The following is a 19689-nucleotide window of genomic DNA, read 5'->3' on the forward strand; positions in this document are numbered from 1 at the left end:
TGGAAAGTTGGAAACAACCAAGAATGTGCGATTAGCGATTCCTGTCACACAGGTAGGAGTTTTTTTTCTGTCCTGTGCACTGTAATATCACATGTGCAAGGACCAGGGCCTGTTACATAATAGGTGCTCAATAAACATTTGATGTATGATTAAATATATGCATGCAGTCAACAAAAGGCATTTTCTCTGAAGATATTTAAGAGACATTAAAAAGCTATGTGAAGGTGCGGGGGGCGGGGGGGGGGGGGTTAAGAGATTAACCGAAGGACTTGTATGCATGCATATAAGCATAACCAATGGACACCAGACACGGGGGGGGGGTGGTAGGGGAAGCCGGGGGAAGGACAAGGGGGGAAAAAAGGAGACATATGTAATACTCTTTGTAATACTTTAAGCAATAAAACAAAATTAAAAAAAAAAAGCTATGTGAAAAGGCAAGAGGAAATTGTAAGTATAGTATGTTATAAAACCCATTGGGAAGTAAACATATTTGTAACTTGCAGGCTCCTATTTGCCAGTAAACATTTTGGAAGGGTACAGAAAACAGGAATCAAATCAACCTGAGAAGCTTTCCCAGAATGCAAAGGGAAGGAGATGAAAATGATAAAAGAGAATATGAAAGACGTGAAGGACAGAGAACAGGCATCTGACATAAGGATTATGAGTTTTCCACGACACAAAGTCCAAAATCAAAATAATTGGAACAGAAGACCTAACACAATTAGGGACAATTTTGTGGAGCAAAAAATGTTTACTTATAAAATTCAAAAGCCTCAACACATTCTTGGCAAAATTAATAAAGAAAAAGAATGTGCATGTTATTTGGGTAAAAATATAAGCTAGCATGAAGAAACAAAAAAAATCATATTGGCTTTTAACTTTTTGCCATATTTACAGTGTTTGAGGCAAAAATTTTGTGATAGAAGCATTTCACTCACAGCCAATTAGTAATTCATATATGAAAGCAATAGAAAAATATCATCAGGTATACAAGAGTTCTGAAAATAAATTGTTCAGAAACATTTTGGCAGTTTTTCTAAAGCTATATAGTTCATCTTAAATATGGTATGAGTGAAAATGAATGCTAAACAAGGGAGAGTAATATTACAAAAGGCCTCAGAAATCAGCCTACAAGTCTGTCACCAGCCACTATATACCCAGATCACAGGAGTTATGATAACGATTTGTATCTCGGCATTACTAATTGACTGAGCTGGCCACAAAAATGAAACTAAGAAAGTGGGGGGGGGGGGGAGGGAAAGAGAGGGAGAGAAACATCAATGTGAGATGCACTGATAGATTATCTCCCAAAGGCACCCCAACTAGGGCTAGTGATGGTACCTGCAACCCAGGTATGTGCCCTTGACCAGGAATCAAACCCTAGATCAGTGATGGCGAACCTATGACACGCGTGTTAGAGGTGACACGCGAACTCATTTTTGTGGTTGATTTTTCTTTGTTAAATGGCATTTAAATATATAAATATCAAAAATATAAGTCTTTGTTTTACTATGGTTGCAAATATCAAAAAATTTCTATATGTGACACGGCACCAGAGTTAAGTTAGGGCTTTTTGAAATGCTGACACGCCGAGCTCAAAAGGTTCGCCGTCACTGCCCTAGATCTTTGATGCATGGGCCAATGCTCTAACCACTGCGCAACATCGGCCGGGGCAACACATTTTATTTTCGTACCTGGACAAAGATTAAACTAAAGCAATCTCGTTGCTTGTTCTTTGATTTATTATGGAAATAAACAGGTGATTGGACACATTTATCCCTGGTGTGATAGGATCCTCTCTCAGGTAGAATGTATCTAAAAGATTAATAGCTTCCCTGAAATAATGTTACAACTCTTTTTTAAATATATCATGGGCTTTAGAGTAATCTCTGGACTATAGGTTTATGAGTTTCGATCTTTCCCTCTCTTGGTTTACTTGTATTTTCTAACTTTCCCGCACTGATAAGGAACTATTTTGCAATTAAAAAACGATTTAAATTTTAAAATGTAGTTTAAACGTTCTAAGAAAAGTGATTCGCCATAGCAATATCATTTGGAAAGGGGCACCAAAGAGAACTTACAGATGAGAGATTAAAGAGTGGGTGAGGCAAAGATGGTTCACAGATTTTGATAATACTTTGAGAAAAATGAAATAATACCAGAAATATTTATTGGAAATAACAGGATGGGCATCACAAAGCCACACCTGGGAATAACTTACTTAAACACTAAAATGTGGATCGTTTTCTACAGTTCTGAGATGTAATTTTCCTCTTTTATCTTTCCTAAATGAAAATAACAGGAATGACTCAAGCCAGGTTGCAATTTTCTACCAAGAAACTAAAGGCTTTTTTATGTTTTTGAAACAGTGAAATTTTAACAGTTATTTCCGGATAACTCATGGTCATCAAAAGAAAAATTGTAATTACTTATATATTTCATCATTTTGAGAAATACATTAATATATATCCCAAAAAGTAACGCTTAAAGCGATTATCCATTTCTCACAATTATTTCTGTAAAAAAATGTATGAAGTACAGAAAATTTCAAAATATAAACCACAACATCCATATTTTTACTGCTCAGGGAAAATGACTATTAACATTTTAAAGATTATATATACTTTGGGTCATTGTCATCTTTATATACATTTTAAAAATATTAGGATATCGTAAACATCCTGTTTCATAAATTAATTTTTATTTAAAATAGACTCAGAACATTTTTTTTTTGTATCAGAAAGGCCTTAGAAAACAAAAGTGTTATTTTCTAGTACTCTATTAAATACTTTTCAGGCTGTCGTTTAATGTTTTAGTTTAAAACTTCACTATTAAAACAATGCTTAGTGGATCATGTTCGCACATGAAACTTCAAGCATCTGTAATTATCTTCTTAGAATAAATTCCAGAACTAGAACGGGTCACTAGGTACACAGTTTAAAGATATTTACACATCATCTCTCGTTTTCCTCCTGGGAGACTAGATGTCTGTGAACTCATCAAATCTTCTCTAGCCCATGCTAAGTACCTTGAAGGAAGAAGCTGAAGACTCCAATTTCTACGCCCCTCTATTCTTGGTGTTCATTCAGACCTAAGGAGGAAATAGGAAGTTATAGTAATTCCAAGTTCTTACAGAGTTTCATCACCAATCAGAAAGAATGATGGAAATATTACAAAGGAAGTATCTTCCCACCGCAGTTTTGTGGGAAGACATCAAGTTTGATAGTTGTCAGAGCTGACAACCCCATCACTGTACAGTTTCTGAGGAAAACGGAGGACAGGGCAGGGACCGTCCATCCTTCGCAGTTGACGGCCATTTTCCAGAGAACAATGAACATCCCAGGCTATGCTCTTTAAGTCAGATATGAAGACCCCCAAGGCCTGGAAACCATTTAATTGCTATTCAAACATTTCTGGAAGTGCGTGGAAGGAATTGCTAATAGCAGAGGGTAGGAAGAAAGCCATTTTTAAAGATCAGAATTGGCTTGGGATGCCAGAGATAAAATGTTCAGTGTGTCAAGTCAACCGTTATAATAAGTATACATTTTAAAGTTTTCCTTTTTGTACAAGAAGCAGAAATAGATTTACACCCATTTGTTTCTTTGCTTATTTTTTAAAAATATTTTATTTCAGAGAGGAAGGGAGAGGGAGAGAAACATCAGTGATGAGAATGAATCATTGATCAGCTGCCTCTTGCACGCCCCCTACTGGGGATTGAGCCTGCAACCTGGGCATGCACCCCAACTGGGAATCAAATCTTGACCTCCTGCTTCACAGATCGATGCTCAACCACTGAGCCACACTGCCTGGGCTCTTTGCTTACTTTTAATGTTGAGTAAGAGGGAAAGTACTGCATTTTCTGACCTTGGTCCTGACCTCACATCTGGGGGTGTTCTAAAGAGAACCTTTACTGTGTGAACCTTGTGTCTTTCCACTCAACTGTACATCGCACGCACCTGCAAAAGATTGGGTTGCAACCTTGCTAACCCATGTCCACACCACAGGGATAGGTGACGGTGTATGCCCTCCTCTACAGCTACACTTTCAGCCTTCAAAGGCTCTGACTGTTTAATGCCTATCCCTGCTCATTGTTTTCCCAGAAGGCCTAGAGTTCCATGGGGGCTGGGTCTGTCCGACTCATTCACCGTTGTTGTTTCAGCTACATAGAAACGCAGTTGAACTGGCGCTGTACAAGAATGCCTGCTTTCTCTTAATCTTACCATCAAAGGGAATTCATCCTGGTTTTTAACCTTTGCCAAATTGATAGCCAAAAGCGAAACTCATTGTGTGATGCTGGTAAAATTGAACATAAACTCCCGTGTTTATTTTTCTTTTGTAATTTGCCTCTTTGTGTCCTTTGTCTATTTTTTTCAATTAAGCACTCCTCTTTTTCCTGTTGATGTAAAAGAGCATGTTCTTAAATGAATTAAGGATAATAACCTTTTGTCTACCATATATTTTGCAAATATTGCATCCTCAGTGTATTATTCATAGTGTTTTTAACATAGGGAGTTTTAACTTTTTAAAAATATATTGTTTTTGTTTTCATGGTTTTGCTTTATGCTTATAAAGCCCTTCTCTGCTACGTTTGTTATTTTTTTCCTTAAAATTAACCCAACTTATTATGGTTAACAAAAAAAATTATTCTAAGAACTTTAATTTTTGCCTCAAATAATTTAAATTGTGCAGTTGACTTTTTATGTATTTTCAGGCTTGCTAATCTGCAAATGGCATGAGATGAGAAACCCATTCTGAAATTTCTTTTTAGAAATTTCAAATTCTAAAGAGAAACCATGGCTCTGGTGAACATTTTGGGTGTTCTTACACAGAAGGCTGATACTTGGAATCAGATCATCATTAAAAAGCAAGCTATGTCATTTGGGTCCTCTTCTTTCTCAAATACATAATTTTTTTAAAAACCACAAGTTTCTGGTTAGTATAGTCTAACTTTTATTTCATTGTACCTGTGTCAAAACAGTTTTTTTTAAATATATATATTTTATTGATTTTTTACAGAGAGGAAGGGAGAGGGATAGAGAGTTAGAAACATCAATGAGAGAGAAACATAGATCAGCTGCCTCCTGCACACTCCCTAACTGGGGATGTGCCTGCAACCAAGGTACATGCCCTTGACAGGAATCGAACCTGGGACCCTTGAGTCCGCAGGCCAACGCTCTATCCACTGAGCCAAACCGGTCAGGGCTCAAAACAGTTTTTGATGCGCTTTGATATTGGGAGACTGAAAGAGTCGACACTTTTAATTAGTTAAATGAATTTGGAGCTCTATCCAGGTTAAAAATTACAAAATGGAAGCCAATAACAATGTTCATATACTTGTTCTCTAAGGGAGATGCATGGAGCCATGTGCTTCCACGAGGACCTGTGGAGAGGATGCTCTTAAGATGGATCGAAAACACCCAGCTAACCAGGAGGCAGGGTCTGGCTATGGAGTTCCCTTCATTTCGGATGAATTTCCTTGAAGCCTGACTCTTACCTTTGGCTTGTGATTTGCATAGACTTTGTTTTTTTCAGAACCATATAGTTCAAAACACTTGGTCAGTCTTCATGGGAACAAGGTATTTTGCATCCCTTCCATTTCTTCTTCCTTGTGTTTGGACATGTCGACTGGGGCAGTGGGATGCACCACCTGTTGGATTAACTCAGTCGTGAGAAGTAAGCTGAAGGGCTTTCTTGCTTGATTATGGCAGGACTTTGTGGGTGTGGGTGTGGGTGTGGGTGTGAGATGAGAGCCAAGATGAGAGCCATGTATGCCTCTGACCAAATAGCCTTTCTGATGGGTGTCACTTTTGGTCTTAGTCATATTCTGCTGACTGATGTCTTCATGGATGTGAGTGGGTTCTCTGAGGCAACTCACTTTTCTTTGAACACTGGCTGGTTCAAAGAAACTGGTGGGTTCTCTGTGGCAGGACTACTGGCTAGCAGTGTCGGATTGGCTCTGTTCCCTACCCATCAGTGCAAATGAATCATCCCACTCCAGGTTGAGGGGACCATTTCAATGATGTAGTGAGACCGGATTATACAGGGTGTGGCAAAAGATTCACAGTTGAGTATGGGAAACACAGAGTTTATTCTTGTATTTTTTATGTATTAACGAGAGGCCTGGTGCACGAAATTTGTGCATTTCGGGGGCGGGGGCGGTCCCTCAGCCCGAACTGCACCCTCTCACAGTCCAGGAGCCCTCAGGGGATGTCTGACATCCTTAGCGCTGCCACGGAGGTGGGAGAGGCTCCCGCCACTGCCGCTGGGCTCGCCAGCCATGAGCCCGGCTTCTGTGGGAGCGCACTGACCACCAGGGGGCAGCTCCTGAGTTGAGCATCTCCCCCCTGGTGATCAGTGCATGTTATAGTGGCCGGTCGGTCCACTGTTTGGTTGATTTGCATATTAGCCTTTTATAATATAGGATCATTAACATTGTCAGGTATTTTCTTCCCTCACTCTCGTTCTCAGGTTGGCCAACTCTTTGAGAGGGTTTCTGTCAGATTCATTTACTGACAAAGTGTTTTGTTTGAATATCTATGCTAGTTTACAGTCTTACAGAAATCAGGGTCAGAGAATAATTCATTAGGAAGAACATTGAACCAGGTATTAAAGGATGTTCACTAGCCGTGATTCTGATGCAGTCTCTAATGGAGCTTGAGGAAGACCTTCCCCTTCTCTGTTGAAGTTGCTTCACGTATAAAAGGAGGAAAAGAATGCTTGCCTTCCCCTGGCTGGTGTGGCTCAGTTGGTTGGGCATTGTCCCATGCACCAAAGGGTTGCCGGTTCAATTCCTGGTCAGGACACATGCCCAGATGGCAGGCTGGATCCTCAGTGGGGAGTGTACGAGAGGCAGCCGATTAAAGTTTTGTGTTCACATTGATGTTTCTCTCTCTCCCTCTCCCTTCCTCTCTATAAATCAATAAAAATTCTTAAAAAAAAAAAAAGTTTGCTTGCCTTCCCCACGTCAGAGGCTTGTCCTCAGAATCCTAAATGTGAAAGTACTTTTGTGAACCTTAAAAGCCCTCCTTCAATGCATGGTTTTCTTCTTAGGAGGCTCTGCGACCTCCCTGCCCGAGGGAGCCTTTAACAGAACCTCCCACCCTCACCCAACACGGGCACTTCTGCGACTCTGTTTAGAGAAGCACGTTTTATGGCAGCACAGATACAGACCTGGATCGCGGGGTCACTGCTGTGTTTCCATTACAAACACACAGGCTTCAGGCTATAGCCCTTTCCACATGCGGAACTTCATCGGAGTCCCGTGTGTTGAGAGCCTGCTGGCACAGAACCAAGAGCTACAGGGCAGTACACCACGCAAGCTTGGCCCGAGTGTAACTTCAGCCTGAACTCGCTGGTGATTGTCAGGAGGTCCCATCCTGCAGTCTTTCAACGTGAACAACTCTCCTGGGCCCGGACGGTTTGGAAATCCGTCAAGATGCAGGAGTACCACGGCTAGGGTTGACCATCAGGGAGGACCCTTTAACCAGATGGAACTGACATCGTGTTTCGTGAGTCTGCTGCTGCTGTTCAGCATCTGTGTGGCCTCCTGCTTGAAATAAATAAGCAAAGGATGTCGTTGTAAGTGCAGTGGTTTCCACAGTCCTGGGCCTGATTGTTTCTTTGCCTCACTCCAGGTTGATGGTAGTAGTCGAAGAAATGGATCCAAATGGATTTTGCAGAGATAGTCAAAAAGCCATGCCAACTTGGCCTGTTTAGAACAGTAAGTACAGTAGAAGAAGCTGAGAGAGAGAGAGAGAGAGAGAGAGAGAGAGAGAGAGAGAGAACCTCACGTCAGTTACAGATTGCATTAGCTACTCCTTAGGGTCAGCCGGCCACAGCTGCAGATGTGTTCCAGCATCTAGGAGGTGTCCGTGGAGAATTAGGGGTTCATGCACACAGTATTCTGCCCCAAGCAGGGGTGTCAGCCCTGATGTAGAATGAATGGTAGTACGAGGGCTCTAATCTACACCTCAGGTTTCCAGGAAGCTGTCTCTTTCGCCACATCATTGTCCAGTATCTCTGTGTGGTGACATTATCCATGTAGACACAGACCCAGGGAAGGGCTGCAAATGAAAATGAAGTCAGTGGTACCCATTTGTCATCCGTGGTGACCCCAGTGTTGCCAGACCACTGACAGTCAGCATGGAGAGGCCGACTCCAGGACCCCTGGTCATCCTCTGCGTTACGGTACCCTTCATTCATCTTCCCAGGATGCCTGCTGGGTTTGGTAGAATGTCTCTGCACATCACAGGCTCTCTTTCTTCTCACGTACAGGTGACATTCAATATTATATTAGTTTCAGGTGTACAGCATGGTGGTTAGACATTTATTCAACTTACAAAGTGTTCCCCCCGCTAAGTCTAGTACCCACCTGGCGCCATACATGGTTATGACAGTATTATCTATATATATAAAAACCTAAGCAACCGTTACAACCGGTCGACCGGAATGACCGATCGACTGGTCACTATAATGCACACTGACCACCAGGGGGCAGATGCTCAATGCAGGAGCTGCCCCCTGGTGGTCAGTGTGCTCCCACAGCCAATGTCCTGTGGCCGGCCACCCTCCCTCAGTCCCTCTCCCCGGCCAGCCATCCTCCCACAGGGAGGACGACTAGGCTAGAAGGCCCTGATCGGCCTGATCACTGGCCAGGCCAAGGGATCCCACCCGTGCACAAATTTGTGCACCGGGACTCTAGTTAACTATGTTCCCTGTGCTTATTTTTACATCCCTCTGACTATTTTGTAACTGCTGATTTGTATGTCTTAATCCCTTCACCTTTTTTCCCTTTTCAGTAAATCCAGTTCTCTTTTTGAAAAGCAGTAAGCCAATAATATCCATGGGAAAATGAAGCAATTACATGAAAACATAATCCTCAAAGAGTTGCATGGCACCTGCATTAGGGTGCTCATCAGGAGACCTTCTGTTCAGACAGGAGTGAATAGGTAACTTAATTCCATAGGCCAGAGTGTGATAACATTTCTACACAGGACCAGGGCTAAATAGTAAATACTTTTGGCTTTGTGGGCCATAAGGAGACTCTTCTGTAAATGCTTAACTCTCCATTGTAACACAAAACCAGCATAAATGATACGTCAATAAATGGCTGTGGCTCTGTCCCAATAAAACTTTACTTACAAAAACAGACAGTGGGCCAGATTTGGCCCACAAACTACAGTTTACGGACTTCTATAATAGGTTACTGTGCCCAGTAATACATGTGTGGACAATAAAATATTGAGCAACAATAATTAGTGCCTACTTTGTGCTGCTGTAGATAGAAAAATGAATGAAGACCCAGCTTTATGCGTATACATTATCCCCCGTGGCTTCTAGCAGGGTGGCATCTGGTACTGCATCCATCAGTGTCTCCCCAGTGTACTTGCCTTTCATCACTGCCCATCTCCAGTGCCCTTCCCCACACTCAGTCTACCCATTGTGCCTTGAGGGCAGAAAATGATGTCATCCTGGAATAGACAACAGATTCGTGTTTAGCTTCAACTCACACTCTGTGAGACACTGACACCTGCATTCTCTTTTATCTTCAAGTCAGTCCCATGAAGTAAACTCCATCACTCCTAGTTTACAAATGAGACCATGTAGCCTCAGAGAAGTTAAGTCTTATCTCCCAAGAATTCTACGCTAGTTGGTTAGGGGAGCTGGGGCTCAGCCTAGAGCAGGGGTGGGCAAACTTTTTGACTCGAGGGCCACAATGGGTTCTTAAACTGGACCGGAGGGCCAGAACAAAAGCATGGATGGAGTGTTTGTGTGAACTAATATAAATTCAAAGTAAACATCATTACATAAAAGGGTACGGTCTTTTTTTTTTTTTTTTTAGTTTTATTCATTTCAAACGGGCCGGATCTGGCCCATGGGCCGTAGTTTGCCCACGGCTGGCCTAGACCCCAACAACATTACTACATGTGTCCTACACGACACATTTTCTTCGAGCACAAATAGTTTATTTGGAGTAAGAGGAGAAAAGATAGGAAACATCTTGAATTCCAACAAGGGAGCTGAGAGGAGGCTGGCTGGGTGTCCAGATCACTATTAGGGTGGGTTTTTGTTTTGTTTTATTTTGCTTTGTTTGAACATTAACATTGTGGCTGTGTGCTGGAAAGGACACGCATTCTTCATTCTTTTTTCATTACTTGGGAATCGTTGCAACCATTATGCAAAACCAGTAAAAGGAAAACTTAAAAAAAAAAAAAAAGTCATCTGGCAGGCGATGCCCAGCCGAAGAACAGCACGGGTCTCACGGGAGAACAATATGCATTTTGTAAACTTTCTTAAGAGACAATTTATGGTTTCGAGAAAACAAAACAGGAAATTGAATTAAAAGGAGAAACATACTTAAATAATGCTCGAGTGATGACATAACCCACCCAATCTAACAATCACAACTTAAGGTCAGGCATGGTCAGCTACAGGAATTTTCTGGCCTTGGTTGGTAGTGACCTTGAGTGAAGAGAGATGTTTACTTATTCGAGTGGTACTGCCTCACAACTTTGCAATAGATGAAAACTATTTTTTTTTAAACTGGAAATAATGCTCCTGAAACAACATCTTTTACTGAAAACACAGAAAGAGGGCCTTCCTTCTGCCATCATGAATGCTGGTGCTGGACTCTGGATTGGCGGAGCCTCACGCTGGAATGAATTCAGGGTATGTCAAGTAGGTGTTCTTTCTTCCCATAATCCCATGCTCAATACCTCCTGGGGAGTGAGGGACTAAAAAAAAAAAAAATCCATTACAAAAAGCCGAATTTTTATCAGAAAGAAAGAAAATCTGGAGTTATTTGCTATCATCCTAGTGAATACACACACACTCTATGTTGTGTCTGGTAAAAAAAATGGTTTCAAGGAAAGAAAGTGGATTCCTAATTTAAACCAGTATGCTATGTCTGCAGTCTCCTTATAGTAATGTTTGTTTAGTTTTCCAAGATTCTTGAAGAGCAAAGGGCAAAACAGAGAAACTGTGGACACTTGAGTGAATTTAAATGTTGGATCTTTACTCAGACATTTTATAAAGAAGGTTCTTTTTCTTCCCTAGTTGTAAAACAACACTGTTATGTATGTATGAAAACTAAGATTTTGACACTGTCCATTTTCTTTTCTATATTTCACAATATAATTGCATGATTAAAGTATAGCCTCTATTTTATAGTGAGGATATTATGATGATGATGATGGGGATCAAAAACCTGTGCTATCATTGAAGTGTGATAATATAATTAACTTGGTTTAAGCCCGTAGTCGGCAAACTGCGGCTCGCGAGCCACGTGCGGCTCTATGGCCCCTTGAGTGTGGCTCTTCCTAAGCCTTAGGAGTACCCTAATTAAGTTAATAATAGTGTACCTACCTATATAGTTTAAGCTTAAAAAATTTGGCTCTCAAAAGAAATTTCAATCGTTGTACTGTTGATATTTGGCTCTGTTGACCAATGAGTTTGCCAAACACTGGTAAGCAAAAAAAAACCCAAAAAACAATTCAGGACTTGCTTGTCTCTATGAATTTGTTGTAATGAGGTTGGGTTTATAAACAACACACAGAAGTCTTCTTGTTCAATCTGTGTTGTGATGGATGGCACACATCTCTGGCTTATCTGACCAGATTCATCAGTTCAACCAAACACAAGTTACCGCATCACAGGATCATTGAGCCACTCACCACCCAGAGATGAAATTCCTTAGAGCATCAGCCATATACAGGGTGTCCCCCCAAAATAGCTACACACTTTAATAGCTGATAGCTCAATTTTGAAAATGAAATATATTCAAAGTGTGTATACATTTTTGGGGGACACCCTATATAACCCTCTTGTATCACTGGTACCTGATCCCAGTATAGACTGAAAGTCAGCTAAACGAATCAGGAAGATGAGGTTTAGGGCTTAATTTACTCTCGTAAAGGTTTATGTGGTTCGGTAGATTATTTGCAACCTGGCTGCTAGAATTCCTCTCTGTGTATGCGTGACTCTGGGCTGGGCCATGTGATTTGCCTTAACCAACAGATGCAGCAGAAGTGGCGGCACATGAACCTGTCCATAGAGGTCTTGCAGCTTCTACTCTTGAGCTCTGGGGCCTTGCTACCAGCCCAGACTATCCTGCTGACTATGACCACCCATTTCCAGAGGTACCAGTGAGGCCTAATCAGTCCATAAAGCCCCACTTTTGTCATTGGGACATATATATGACCCCATGTGAACCCAGCCCACATGACTGACCTGTAGAATAATGAGCAAATAAGAGGAATAAAATGGTCCCCCTTTAAGTCACTGAGATTTGGAATAGAAAAATGGGAATTTTTTTTTTAATATAGGAATAGAAAACTGATACCTATGAGCTTTGAAAGCTGAATATTTTCATCTAGCTCATCGTTAAAGTGAATAAAACCAGACAAATTATGAATAAGAAACCCACTAAAAAGATCCATTTTAAGAAACCTCTTATAGTTGAACACATCTCCACCACATGAGGGAGGTTCTTCAGAGGTAATCAGCGGGGACGTTCTGTTCTTATTTTGTTTCTTTTTCTTAGAGGAGCCGGTGCTATGAAACCAAATTTGCAGGTCAACCTGGGGGCATGTCTTCACAGACCGAGGACACGTGTTTGGTTAGACCTGTGTCTTTTATTGTTTGATAATACGTCAAGTGAAACGAAATCGCCTGATGCTGTTTTTCTTTGGAATTTGATGTGCAACAATAATAGTTCTGTGATAATAAACTTGGATTCGAGGAGTGGTCATAAGGGTAGAGTGAAAATAAAATGAAACATTGGAATAAAGCCCTGCCCATGAAGGTATGGAGTGCTCAGACCACTGAGGGGTGGGTGGGTTTCAGAGGAGAGCAGGTTGAATGTACTTGATAGAAGGAGGAATAACCCATTGACCGGGTATAGGAAGAGGTCAGTAACTACAAGCCGGTTGGCTGAGGGTGTTGTCCTGGGGCGAGGAAAAGGGGTTTCCTCGTTTTAAAAGGCTGTGTGTGTGTGTTTTTCTCTCCTAGCCAGAATGCCAAAAGCAGCAGAAAATCATTCTCTTCTTCTCAAAACTTTGCCAATGTAATATTAAATATAGTGCAATTACCATATTTTTGGCAGTGAGTGAAGCACTTCTACACATTGTCTCCATTCCACAACAATTTTGGAAGAAATGTTGTCACTACTTTTTATCGATAAGGAAACTGAGGCTCAGCAAGGCTGAGTAACTTGCCAAGCCGACAGCTACTAAGCGATTGATTGGGGTCTCCCCTCGGAGCACCTCCACTAACCACAAGGCTAGACTCTTGGATTCCTGGAAACGAGAATGTGATGAGAGACTTGGAGAAGGAAAAACATCCAAAGAGCTAGACATCCATCCATCATAGACACGCATGTCATGTAACCAAGAGGCTGTTCTGCCCATATCTTCGTCACTGTGCCTACATTGTCCCAGATGAAAATGGGATTTGTTATGACGAAGACACCAATTCTCTCCAGTGCATATTTTTTTTTCTTTCAAAATATCAATTGGGAGGCTTTATTGAAAAGAAAAAAGTTTCCCCCTAAACTAAAACAATGTTATTTTCAGCTAGGATTTGCCATTGTGTAGAAATACTTTTTGTTCATTGTGTAGACTGTAATCAAGATTGAAGCAAATTCAAGAATCTGTCCTGGGGTTATTGTTGAAAAGTCCCAACAGATATGAATTCTTGAAGAATTCGGTGGGACTGTTAGCTGTGTTTTCTACTTGCAGTGGAACTGGGAAGACTTCGTGTCTGAGAAAGCAAATTGAGAAAATACACCCCCTTCTTAAACTCTTTCTGCTAGGAGATCTCCCCGTGTCCCACCATATACACATCCTTCTTTTTGTAATTCAACCACGAGCCATAGTTTCTCTGTTCTGAATGTTCTGGACTAGAGTCACATACACACAGAGTAAATATGTCAGAGATGGCAGATGACATGAGCAGGTTGCAAAAGCTTTCCGAACCCCCACTTATGTAACACCAAACAAAGTTTTGATGTCCAATCAGTTTAGGGCTTATAAATTATAGTAAAATTTGGGTAGCATGGAGAAGTTTTCATGAACAAGTTTCTTTTTGTATTTTTTTTTTCAGTTGCCTACAAAGATAGGAAAAGTTTCCAATCCAAAACCAATCGGCTATCATTGAGGAGCTCATGACCCATAATTGGGTGTTCATGCTCCCTCCTGTAGCAAATCTGTGCTGTAACAGACACTCTGATATGAGGGTAGGATCCATACTATTAATTAATTGGTTCAGGATGCTGTTCTAACATGCCTTTGATATCAACTGTCTTTCTTTTTTTTAATTGTTCACTCGATTCAAATACAGACAACTGGGGGATAGGGGGAAAAAAGGACAGAATGCAACTGGGAGCAATTTGGAAAGCTTGCATCATGTAATGAAGTCACATCGATGTAGCTGAAATGAACCAGACTACTGGCTGCTCATGCTGGGACCACTTCAGGTTATCTGGAGACGATGACATCATCGCGAAGGGGACAGGACCACCCGCCTCTGGAGGACTGACCCGACTCAATCCCCCAGTTACTGTCCCAGCTGGCTTTTCAATTTTTATTCCTCAGGTTTTGTTTCAGTTTGAGTCATCTTTGATCATTTCCAACAGAACGGTCAATACTCCTCTGTCAGAGAGGAAAACCTTTCTACCATCAGTTGCTCTTTGGTGATCATGGCGAAGATAAAGGGGACAGTAAGCAAGTTGAAAATGGACTCTCTCTGTCCCAGATGGAGGGGGTGTGAATCTTGGGGGAGAGAAGATGAAAGTAGAACACGATGCGTCTCCTCACCAGCGTGGATGCTGAAATGTACAGAACACGTTGTTTACAGCATCTCCGGGCTGCGAACCAGCCTGTGATTGCAGCTGGCTGGGGGCAGAGCCCAAAGGGCAGCAAAGCCCAACTAGTTTGAAAAAAAACACACACACAAATCCTTTTCACTGCCCGTGGACGAAATTACCGACTGACATGCTAAACCTATTAAATAGGTATTTTGCAAATTTTGAAATGAGGAAAAATGCTATGTAGAAATTTTTACAGATGCTGAATGATTGTAAATGTGGTTAAAGATGTGGGACTCGTTCCAACTTTGTTCTTTCGTGGATTGCTATTAGCTTACATGTGAAATCTCTGTTGGCCACGAATTTCACATTGTTCTTCCAAATGTAATCATTTCTCTCTTTTATCTGATCTCCTACAGTCTCTCTGTTTTCATCAATATCTGACAGCAATTCCCAGAGATCCAATATAGTCCACTCTCATATCCTTATGTGTACTTCTCTCTTTGAAATCTAATCCCTTAGCAGTGAAATAATTTATTGTGCTTTATTTAGACTTTTATTTTTTGCATGTGTTTTGATACTGTCCTTTGGAAAAGAGTTGTTTGGAAATTTAAACCAACTGTTCACTAAAAGTTATGAAAGCATGATTAAGAAATTTTCTCTCTTTTTAAATGCCCTTTTTTGATCCTTTTTTTTTTTTTTTTTTTTTTTTTTTTAGTGTGCTATGGCAAATGCCACAAAGTCCATGGGTCTGGCAACGATGGGAAAATGAAGATGAAAACTTCTTGGAGCTCAGCTAACGGGTAAGCCATACAGAGGATATAATGAGCCAGAAGAATTAGTGACAGTCTTATTGTTCTCGAAAACCCTTAGATCTTGTGGTTGTTAGAACTGGGAGATGTTGACTTCATTGAATGTGACTTTCTCGTGATATGACGATGGCCTAACATATTCACCTAGTAAACAAGTGGGAGCTACTCGGTTCCAAATTTCATTAGACTGTATTTCTCTCCGTCTTGAGTCCTAAAGAAATGCATTTTGTGAGCACTATCTGAAGAGAAGTTTTTATGGGTACATTACAGTCTAATAGGTGCGTTGTTAAGTTAAAGGGGAAACTTGTTCCAGCGAAGTAGTTGGCAGAAAACCATAAATCTTAATGGATAGGAAAATATGCCTTCCAATAAAAAAGGAAAGAGAGAAACAGACCCAGGAAGCAAACAGGCAGGAAACCCTGCTTCAGGGCTCCTTGAAATATCAGGCCTCTGAGTAGCATCTAGCCGCATGCAGCCTCTTCCAGTGTTTACGGTCACCCACCCACATATTATCATTGTCCTCTTCACGCGTCCCTTCTAGTCCTTCAGAAAATGGTCCCTTGGTGGTGCCAAAAATTTGAGGCAAGAAGGAAGAATGCCTTGCTTTATGGTAACCTGTGAAAATGTGTTCTGTTGCCAGTGTGGTGGTGGTTGGGATTTATTTTTTTTTTCTCCTCTTCTCACATGGCCCTCATATCCTGGCTCGATAGATCTTGACGTGCAAATAAAATTCCATCCTGAATAAGTAAGCTTTGTTTATTGGTTGGAGGCTGACAAACTCTATTTCTTATTCTTCTGTTCATCATGGAAGATATACATACCACTGCTTGTTCCTGAAGTTCACTCCTCACCAGTAAAATGGACAGGCAGAGGGAGGATCTGGGTACAAAGAATGCTCCCGCTCTTCTGTTACGAAGATGTGAGAATGTGAATTATATAGTCCCTGGGGTACTTCCTGCAGCCCTAAGCATCCTTGAGATACTTGCAGGACATTCACTGTGTTGATAAAGTTTTGTCTGTAGAGACTGTGTGTACCCTACACAGACACGAGTGACCATACTTGCCCGTCCGTGAGAACTTATTGAGCGTTTTCGGTGGTCTGGAGTCAGATGTGGACAGAACAGAGGTAGCCTCCTTCATGGAGCTATTTATATTGCATAATGTTCAACACTTTGAATGAATTGTTCAACCAACCAATTAATTATTTGACAAGGTTGATTGAACCTGCATTACGTGCCACAGTTATGTGACTATGGGAGGTGCTGGGATTCAAAGACTTGATCCTGACTCTCAAGGAACTCTTGAGTTTAGTGGGTGAAAATCTGAGACAATACATACAATAAATGATAACTGCCCCAGTGATGGGGCTAGCGTGAGCGTTCAACCATAGTGGGTCATGTGATTAGGGTAGACGGAATTTTTTAATCTGACTCTGTCATCTCCAATAGCCAATCTTTTCTCTAGACCTGTCATGTTAGAACTTGGCATTATCCTGATAGGACTTCTGCTTTTTTCATGTGCTCCCCTAATGCTTTACAAAACTTGCACTGTGGATATTGACTGTTGTTCTATATCAAGTTTAGTTCATCTCATAACTTCAGACCCCACTAGTTCAAGAATTGTGCTGCACCGGGTACTTGCTATAAGAATTACTGTAAAAAAATACATTTAAATCAGACAGTGCTTAATCTTAAAAGTTTATACTTCTGTTGGTTCCGAGTCGGCTTCAGGCTAGTAGCCTTGCCACTCAAAGGACCTCACAAAATCATCTTGAATTTGGGACATCAAGGAATAAATTCAAGATGTTTGCCGCGTTTGAGGCAAAGGGAATGTACTGAATATTGGGAAGGGAGGGAATGTCATCTCTCATCCCTGGTAAACTGCTAACCTACTAAGATGTGCCCAAGGAGAAAAATCAAAACATATTTCAACAGGGTTTCTATTTAGTGGTCACATTCTTGAATATTTCATCTTGTCACTATGTTGTCCCAAAATAGATGTACAAAGTGGTCCCAGAGGTTTTCTTTGTTTTTCTTCCTGTGAGATAGAAGAACTATTTGCTCAACTTGAAGTAGCTCAAACTTAGTTTTTTCTTACACTTTTTAAATTAAAAAATTTTTTCAGCCTAGAATTTCTTTACCTTCCTTCCAACAAAAGCAATGGATAAAAGGAAGGATATATAACAATCTTATATTTATGCAAAAAAGAGCTTGTGGTGGAGGTGGGGGTGGGGGTGGAGGTAAGAGAGCAACCAAAAGACTTGTATGCATGCATATAAGCATAACCAGTGGACACAGACTAGGGGGTGAGGGCATGTGTTGGGAGGTGGAAGTGGCTGGGGAGAGGTCAATGGGGGGGGGGGGAAAGGGGACATATGTAATACTTTAAACAATAAATAATTTTTAAAAAGAGCTTATTAGCATCTACCAAGTGTAAGAGAGCAGGAGGAATTGCCATATAAAAATGAAATTGCAAAATGAATTCAACAGGGTTCCTTTAAGAGCAAGCATGCCAAACTTGCTTTAGGGGTTCCTCATCTAACGGAGATGATAGACATACAAATAAGTAACTATGTTATACTCCACTTAGTCAATAACTATTTATTGAACAGCTGCTATGCACTAGATGTGAGATGGGCTCCAGGAATATAATACTGAACAAGACTCAGATTCCTGCCCTCATGGAGTTTACATTCAAGATGGGAAAACAGGCCATAAATGAATGCATATAAAAATGATAAAATACATACATACATGAAGGTGATTAACTCCAGGAAGTAAACGGAGTGGGAGCTCTGATAGCGAATGTAGAGTTTTTCATCACAGAAAGTGTGAACATGAAGATTTCTGTAGTTAGTACTCCCTTGAATAGTTGTCAGTCATGTAATGAGAGAGTTGGGGCATGGATGCTCCAGTGGCTTATGCTGAGGGCTTCAGGTGAGAGTCAATCCAAATGCCATATCTTCGTGTTAAAAACTTGCCTGAAACCCTCCAGGCAGAGTAGCAGTTACTACTCCTTACCAGACACTTGATTTGATGGTGATGGAAATATTGCTCCTCTGATCAATTCCAAAGCAGGTTAAAATTATTTGTAGATAAAAAAGTATTTGTATGTACACCTGGCTTCCCACCAGGCTGAGTTTTCATTCACCATTTTCCATTGTACCTTGTGCCAGACCTGGGGTAGGTGTCACAGTGCTTTGGTTTTGGCTCATTCTCCTCTCTTCCATCAGCTGGGACCACACGCCAGGTGAGAATATGAGCAGGGTGCAGACTCCGGCACAATGCCAGCGGAATAATGAGCCTAGTCAGGGACAGATCTGTCTCACTGGTCCCACACCCCGAGGGCAGACTCGCTTTCTTTTCTCTTCACTGTAAAATAGAACCTCTAATAACCAGGAGGGAGCCGTGGGGAGCAGAGCTGACAACCAGCCAGAGCTGAGAACCAGAAAGGACAGGGAGAAAATGGAAGAATGGAGGGAGAGACAGGAGATCGACGGGAGCAAAGTCTCTGTTCGTCTTACATGGCAGGAAGCTAGTGAAGAAGGGAGAATTGAGGTTCTGAACCCATCAGAGACTCTGGGCGATTGCCAAATCCCCAACTTGCCTTTGAGAATTTTTTTTATAAGTTAAAGTATATGATGCCAGTGTGTAAGGTTGGACAATGTTATGTCATTTTCTAGACATTGGGTATTTTTTTAAAATTTTCTGTTGTTTAAAGTATTACAAATAGTAGTACATATGTTTCCTTTTTCCCCCATTGTCCTCCCCCTGGCCTCCACTACCCCTGGCACATGCCCTCACATCCCCCCCACCCCAAGTGTCTTGTGTCCATTGGTTATGCTTATATGCATGCATACAAGTCCTTCGGTTGATCTCTTACTAACAGTTTGAATATATAAACAGAGGTGGTCCTCTACCTTCATCTATTGAAGAGAGGAGTAAAACTGGGTTTGTAAATGGTAGGAGCTGAATAGTTTTATTAGTAAATGAATAAAAGTTATCAGTGAAAGATATGTCATGGCTCGTCTAGTGATGTTGGATTGTTTGCAATAACATTAGCTATATCAATCGG

The 19689-nt window shown here is 41.2% G+C and overlaps 1 long non-coding RNA gene across 2 annotated transcripts in view; it reads left to right on the forward strand.

The window, feature by feature from the left end:
* LOC118678847 overlaps positions 1 to 19689 on the forward strand; it is a 388841-nt gene that overhangs the window by 72149 nt on the left and 297003 nt on the right. For both annotated transcript variants that reach the window (XR_004975049.1, XR_004975050.1), the window contains exon 3: positions 15522 to 15606. This is a non-coding gene — a long non-coding RNA (uncharacterized LOC118678847). The remainder of the gene's footprint in view (positions 1 to 15521; positions 15607 to 19689) is intronic.

Source organism: Myotis myotis, unplaced genomic scaffold, assembly GCF_014108235.1.
Source record: "Myotis myotis isolate mMyoMyo1 unplaced genomic scaffold, mMyoMyo1.p scaffold_m19_p_21, whole genome shotgun sequence".
Taxonomy (NCBI): Eukaryota; Metazoa; Chordata; class Mammalia; order Chiroptera; family Vespertilionidae; genus Myotis; species Myotis myotis.